General features: G+C 39.0%; 1 pseudogene; it reads left to right on the top strand.

The window, feature by feature from the left end:
* Positions 1 to 4,762: 4,762 nt before the first annotated feature.
* On the top strand, positions 4,763 to 5,547 carry LOC126494918 (60S ribosomal protein L7a-like; annotated as a pseudogene).
* Positions 5,548 to 8,170: the final 2,623 nt, after the last annotated feature.

Here is an 8,170-nt window from a genome sequence, read left to right as displayed (position 1 = left end):
GGTCATATATCAATCTGTTGATTTCATTGGTTAAGCAATAAAGAAACTGCTTGGCTGGCCCTGATAGGTTAAAACATAGGTGGGAGGAGAAAACAGAATGGGATGCTGGGAGGAAGAGGAAGTGAGCTCAGAGTCTGCTCTGCTCCCGGAGAGACTTGACAGCTCTGCTCTCTGGAGCAGAGACGCCAGGCTCCACTCTCCCAGGCTCCTCCGACCCAGGATGGACGTAGGCTAGAATCTTCCCGGTAAGCGCACCTTGGGGTGCTTACACACATTATTAGAAATGGGCTAGTCCAGGTGCGAGAATTAGCCTAGAAGAGGCTAGATAGAAATGGGCCAAGCAGTCTTTAAATGAATACAGTTTGTGTGTTGCTATTTCGGGCATAAGCTAGCAGGCAGCCGGGGTGCTGGGGATGCAGCCCCGCCGCTCCTATTTCAACATGTGTGTGTGTGTGTGTTTTCCTTTTCCCTTGGTTTTAAATAGATGACCTGTTTGTGACTAAGGTTTGGGAGTCCATATAAGAGCTTTACCATGTTGCCCACACTCATGTTACTCTTTCAATGACACAGTGAATGAGGCTGGAAGGATGTAAATAGCAAATGTTACCAAGAACCTTTCTTGAATCATGACAGGTATCTTTAATTGATATAGTTTATCATTCATTATTAGATATCTGTGCAGGATTTAGAGTTCACAAAGAGCTTTTGCATATGACCTCACTGTGCTGTGATAGTAGGTGCTGATAATCATCATAAATCGAGGACAAATAATATGCTTTAGTGGGTATGTGCTACATTTTCTCTACTAATTGATCCACAATGGACATTTAAAAAATTGTCATATTTCTATTTTAACAGTGCTGCATAGAACATGGGTGTGCAGGATTTTCTCAGTATTCTAGAATCTCATTTTCTGAGAGCTATGAGAATTTACTTAGTTTAGCTGTTCAATAAATGCCTTGCTCCAACAACAATATACCAGAAAATAAGAGGTTCGACTCTTCACCTTCTCTGCTCTTAGCAGATGAGTTGACAGACACTAGTTCTGCTGTGCCATAAACCAGACCTGCCAGGATTGCAGCTTAACCCTTTTGAAGATATCTGATGACAATGAACTGGTACCATAGACTCTTACATGTTTCTTTATTCTTAGAATCCTTCTCTAACACTTGGATAATGAGATATGAGCCCAGGCAGGTGTTTCAAAGAAAGAAAAGAGTTCATCCATCAGCAGATCTATGTGATCTGCATTTAATTTTATGAGCAAAAACTGTACAGCAAGAGCCTTTCAGTCTACTCTTTCCTGTTCCCTGTTTAGTGTCAGGAGTTAATATATTATAATAAAAGACATTAGTAAAAACCATAGATTTGTTAGTCAAGAGACAGTCATGTCTTTGCAATTTCCTCAACTTTTCTGTCATCTAGAAGAGAGTTCCTCAGAGAAGCATGTCTTTCCCTGGTTTAGTTCAACCATTTAGTATGGCACATCCTATAAGTGACTGTTATTATTGCCATAGAGTGTCAACTAAATACCTGAGGCAATTGTCAAGGGACAACTTTGGAACCCAGAAAAGAGGCTGCTTGAGATGAATAATTGGTTGATATTAGGGGAAGTAATTGACCTCTGGACAAATGTGCAAAATGGAAATGACAAGGGAATTGTGCAACTAAACAGTTATACCAGCTAACCCAAGTGTTTTTCATAGAATCTGTCAACAATACTTACTTCATAATATTCTTTATATCGTAAAAGATGTCTATCTTTAGAAGCAAGTATTTAAAGGAAAGTGAAGTGGTCAAGATACTGACATTGTCTAATTACATTTATTACTAAAGAAATGTCTCCAAATATGTAGATTATATTTTTCTAGAGAAATGCTTGCAGGATCAGTTTGAAGTCTTATGTCATTTACTAAAATGTTTACATACCAATTTAATACATATTTAACATTGACAACATAAAATAATTTTTAATATTGATATGATTTTCCATTAGATATGGTAAACAGTTAAATTTAAACATGTATTCTAAAATACTTTTTGTAATTTCATGAGATATCATGCCAATTGAATGTCACGTGTAAAACACAAAAAATACTTCCAAATACTTCCCCATTTCTTCTTCAAGTTCTATCATTTTCAGTTCTGAAATACAGTATAGCAGTCCCCTCTGGAGAATGAAACTAAGATGCAGTTTCTCACACAGGATTTTGCATGTTAATGAATTTTCTTTGAAGAAAGGGAACCACTTATCATGGTAATTCCCCACATGCTTCTGCAGTCTTTGGGAAAAATTGAATAATTTTATAAAATATCAGAAATTATTTGATAAGTCAGTGTGTAATGTGTAATTGGGATCTGAATCAGGAAGATTAGTTCAAGACCAGGTTTGGCTACACAGTGAGACTTTGTCTAAGAAACACAGTCTTAATCATTTAATGAAACCAAGTATCATTAGACTCTTGGAGCTTTCATTTTAACTTATAAAACTGATAAACAGTTTTAACATAAATGAGTTAGTACTGTGAAATCACATTAAGAAATGAACATGGAGAAACTGAGGCCCAAAAGGACAGGACAGCGGAGAACTAACACATGAAGAGTTGGGAATTTTTCTGGTCATTTTTTTCTCACCAAATTTTTGTCATAATATATGCTTTTTCCTTTACAGAAGTTTCTTCAGTTCCAACTTGATTTAAACAGATACTGAATTTGATTAAAATATGATGGAAACAATGGAGGAAGACAGTGGATTGGCAATTACCCATCTAAACTGTGATTTTCCTGACCACTCACACTGTTACACTGGTGCAGGTGTTGGCAGAATGGTGTGTAAAGACTTTTCTCCATTTCACAAGACTTTCCTCATTTTCTCTGGATCTCATGGATAAGGACAAGATGCACAAGACAGTGTTTGAGCAAGTATCAGATAAAGAAGAGGAATGGTCTAGAAGCTGACTGCTAGTGATGTAATACTGAACACAGCTCAGGGTTGTGTGTTCTAACATGCACAAGGCACCAGAAAATCAACAGCTTAAGATGATTTAAAATGACTGGACCATCCTGACAGATGCAATGAGTATGAGTATCTCAGACATTACTTGATTTCTTGTTGTAGTTACATAATTGCTTACTTATGAATATAAGAACATGTTTAAATAAAATACGTGTGTGTATCTATTTCCATTTTAAGGTGTTGTAGTGTGTAAAATCTAAGCTATGTGTTCATTTATGATGTCGTAGAAAACTGCTCATGGATTGTCCTTTAATAAGTCCCTTTTCTAGAAATAAATAATAAAATATGATTGTAACCATTGCCTACTTGCCCTCCCAAGCTTCCCCTCATGTGCCCTAACATATTCTTTAACTCTTGTTTTCTTAATTCTGCTGTCTATAGGTGCATGCTTGTAGCCCATCCACTGGAGCAAGGATACTACCAGTAGCCACAACCTTAACAAAAAACAAATAAATCTTTCATTTACAGCAGCTGCCATCTAACCACAGTAACTCATTAAGAGGTAGAGGCTCCTACCCAGCTATGTAATTTTGGTCAATTTGATCATGTTCAGGTCTCATACAGGTAACCACAGCTGCTGTAAATTTGTGAGTGGGATTGCCTCGTCTTGTCCAGATAGATTTCACAGAGATTGTCTATCATCTGGCTCTTGTTTTTTTTTTCTTTTTTTCTTTTTTTTTTCTATTTCCTTCTCCCTTCTCTTCCCTGAATTTTGGTGGTGATGTTTGTGGGAAAGGGTCTTATGAAGATGTTCTCTTTAGGACTGAACACATATTCTCCTCTCCTAACCACTTTTACCAGTTCTTCTTCTCTTCACTGACTACTTCCCACTGCAAAAAGTTTCTCTATTTAAGTTTGTGTGCAGCCCAGGTCTAGGTCATAAACATACATATTAAGAATATAATTTGGTCACATGATCACTTAGCAAAATGATACTAGCAGTTTTCACCATAGTGCTTGTGACCTCACCAATTATAGGTGTTATATTTTGCTAGCAGTACCAAATATGACATTTCTCATGTGATAAAGACCTCACATCCAATAAACAAAAACACTTAACTATGGTTTAACAATCATACCACCAGGCGCATTTTTCCTAGTTGGTCAGTTTGTGGTATGCAGGGTATAGGGCTGAGAAAGATCATTCATATCTTTTCTTGCAGCAGACTGCAAGGCATCTTTTGACCCTTTGAAAGCTAGCATAAGGGACAACATTTCCTGACTGGTGTGAGACTAATTTCTCTACGTCATGATGTCCAAGTGTATTGTGTCTTCAGCAGCAGGGTCTTACCATGTAGTTATCATGGGTGTCAACATGATAAGGACAGTGTCAGTAGCCTGTACTGAATTGGAGTCCTTTATGGTCTCTCTGGCAAGTAATTCTTCTGGAAATATCCTTGGCCTGGCCTTGGGCTTTGATTTTCATTTAATACTTCATGCTTTCTGTAGCTCTAACACTTTTTCAAAGTTATATTTTGATTTTTTTAATTTTTTGTATTTTTATAAAATAAATCAAACTATCTTTCTTCATTGTACACACCAATGCAAGTTTCCACTACCTCCCCTCCTCCCATTCCCTCTAAATACCATCCCAGCCCACCCCATCCACTCCACAGTGTGGATAAAGCATATTGCTTTGGGAAAGGTCTAAGGCCCTCCCTACTATATCTAGGTTGAGCAAGGGATTCATCCAAAGAGAATACGTTCCTAAAAAGCCAGTACAGCTCTCTCCTCCAGCCCGGCAAGATGCCCCAGGGAAAGAAGGCCAAGGGGAAGAAGGTGGCCCCAGCCCCCGCCTTCGTGAAGAAGCAGGAGGTGAAGAAGGTGGTGAATCCTTTGAGAAGGGGCCTAAGAACTTTGGCATTGGGCAAAACATCCAGCCCAAGAGAGATCTCACATGCTTCTTCAAATGGCCCCGCTATATCAGGCTGCAGCGGCAGAGGGCCATCCTCTATAAGCATCTCAAAGTTCCTCCTGCCATTAACCAGTTCACCCAGGCTCTGGACCAGCAAACAGCTACCCAGTTGCTTAAACTTACCCACAATTACAGGCCAGAGACCAGGCAGGAGAAGAAGCAGAGGCTGCTGGCCGGTGCTGAGAAGAAAGGGGATGTCCCGACTAAGAGACCACCTGTCCTTCGAGCAGGTGTCAATACAGTCACCACTTTGGTAGAGAACAAGAAGGCTCAGCTGGTGGTGATTGCCCATGACGTAAACCCCATTGAGCTGGTGGTCTTCCTGCCTGCTCTGTGTCGGAAGATGGGGGTCCCCTACTGCATCATCAAGGGAAAGGCCAGGCTAGGGCGTCTCGTCCATAGGAAGACGTGCACCACTGTTGCCTTCACACAGGTTAACTTGGAAGACAAGGGTGCTCCGGCCAAGCTGGTGGAAGCTATTAGGACCAATTACAATGACAGATATGATGAGATCCGTCGCCACTGGGGAGGCAACCTCCTGGGTCCTAAATCTGTGGCTCAAATTGCCAAGCTGGAAAAGGCAAAGGCCAAAGAACTCGCCACCAAACTGGGTTAAATGTACTGCTGAGATTTCTGTACATAAATATAATTATAAAACTTCAAAAAAAAAAAAAAGCCAGTACGTACAGTAGGGATAAATCCTGGTGCCACTGCCAGTCGCCCCCTGTCTGCCCCAGCCATATAACTGTCACCCACATTCAGAGGGACTAGTTTGGTCTTATGCTTGTTCCTTCCCATTCCAGCTGATGTTTGTGAACTCCCATTAGCGAAGGTAGACTGTTTCAGTGGGTGTACCCATCAAGGTCTTTACCTCTTTGCTCATATTCTCATTCATCCCACTCTTCAAATGGACTTTGGGAGCTCAGTCCAGTGCTCCAATGAGGATCTCTAGAGAAGCTAAGTAATAAGATGAACCCTAAGTAAAACATATTTAAATTCACCTTGATTTTTAATTATATTTTTCATAAACTATGTTTTAATCAGGATTACCACTGCTAAATCTTCCCATATTCTCCAAATCTAGCATCTAACTTTATGTTCTTGGAATTCTCTATGTCCCTGAAACAAACAAACAAACCAAAAAAAAAAAAAAGAAAAAGAAAAAAAAACCAAACTAAATAAAGTAAAATCTCATCAATCAAACAAAAATCCCAATAAGATAAAAATTCTTAAAATAAACCAAAACCACTAAATAAACACAGAGTCTGTCTTGTGCTGGTCTGCCCAACATGGGGCTAACTGAATCCACAAAAAGCCTGAGAAAGCTTGGGAAAGAACGGAGTGAAGCATGTTTTCTTGGTAGCAGCGATTTCTAGAGTCTGCTCTGCTTGCTAGAAGCAAGCAAGCCCTCTCAGCTAAGAGAGGCTTCCTGACTCAGCTTCAGCTGCAAAACCCTGCAGCTCATTAAGAGGTCCTGCCACGAAACACTTAAATGGTGTTGACGAAAAGCTGAAGGCATGCTTTTCGGTTTTCAGCCGTAGCAGGAAAAAAGCTGTGCTGTTTAAAAATGCTGGCTTTCTGGGCCATCCTGCCAGGGCAAACTCTGACTGAGGCAGGAGGGCCAACTACCGAGAGAGGACTTGACTGTTGTCTGTTATATCTTGCTGGCTGGCAGGGACCTTGAAACGCCATAGAATTGTGGCTATAAACATGGCTACAGCCAGTATCTCCGCCATGAGGCTGGAAAGCTAAGGAATGGACTGGATCTACCCGGCAAAGCCAGACTTTAATCCTACTCATATTGCTCAGTAAATTAAAGACTTATGTGGTCAGAAAAACAGAGAGAGATACAGTAAAGAAAGCGTCAAAGACAAAGAAAATTTTTAAATGATTTACAGTGTTAAAAAATGTATGCAGGCTAAAAGTTAAAATTCTTAAAGTAAAAAAAAAGTAAGAAAAAGAGAAGTTGTGTGTGGTAGTTACGTGCCTTTAATCCCAACGCTTGGGAGGCAGAGGGAGATTGACCTCTTTGACTTCAAGGTGTGGTAGCACAGGCCTTTAATCCCAGTGCCTAGAAGGCAGAGACAAACAGATCTCTGTGAGTTCAAGGTGTAGTAGCATACACCTTTAATCCCAATGCCTGTGAGGCAGAGACAGATGGATCTCTGAGAGTTCAAGGAGAGCCTGGTCTACAGAGTTATTCCAGGACAAAGAGATACAGAGAATATAAAATAAAAGTAAAAATAAACAAAATAGAGGTTAAAATAAAGCATACAAAGATGGAAAACACACAGAGAATCTTGATACTGTATGCTATAATGCTCTCTTTGAATTGTTTGAATGTTGAGGAAGGAGCAACAGATGCTAAAAGATATTTATGTTTATAAATGCTGCTGAACTAATCCAACCTATATCATATCCCCCTTTAAATGTAAAAGAACATTTATAAACAATATTTGGGAATATGGGCACAGTTTTTTTCTCTCCAAACTGCTTCCTCCTGAATGGGGGCGTCGTTAATTAGGTCTTTCATGATATAACCTGTGTGCTAGTTTCATCTCAGTTGGCAGCTGAGAGAAGCAATTTTCTGAAGGTATTCACAGCAACCGTTCAGGAGGGCATGGTCCATCATACAAAATTGGGATAGAAGAAATCCACAGACTCTCATCCTCTGTGAAAACAAAATAAGAAACTCCTTTCAAAAGCATCATGTACTTAGATCCAAATTTCAAAGCCAAGGCATTTTGAAAATATCTATATTGGATTAGTTCAGCAGCATTTATAAACAAATATCTTTTAACATCTGTTGCTCCTTTCTCATCATTCAAATAATTCAAAGAGAGCATAATAGCATACAGTATCAAGATTCTCTGTGTATTTTCCATCTTTGTATGCTTTATTTCAACCTCTATTTTGTTTATTTTTACTTTTATTTTAGTTTGAAGTCTATTTTGTTAAATATTAGGATAGCTATACCAGCTTGTTTCTTAGATCCATTTGATTGAAAAAAAAATCCCAGGCATTTACTCTGAGTGATGTCTGTCTTTTAGGTTGAGGTGTGAATTTTATGCAACAGAAGGATGAATTCTGTTTTTTATCCAATCTGGTAGCCTATGTCTTTTTATAGGTGAGTTGTGTCTATTTAGATTAAAGGATATAATTGACCAGCTACTGCTAACTTCTGTTACTTTAGTTTTTATTGTTGGTGATGATATTATGTCTGTTTTTTTTTTTTTTCC

This window comes from Alexandromys fortis, unplaced genomic scaffold (genome assembly GCF_014885135.2).
Source record: "Alexandromys fortis isolate MF-2015 unplaced genomic scaffold, M_Fortis_MF-2015_v1.1 scaffold_418, whole genome shotgun sequence".
NCBI classification, from domain to species: domain Eukaryota; kingdom Metazoa; phylum Chordata; class Mammalia; order Rodentia; family Cricetidae; genus Alexandromys; species Alexandromys fortis.
Note: the sequence above shows the minus strand (reverse complement) of the source record. Positions and strands in the feature narration are given on the sequence as shown.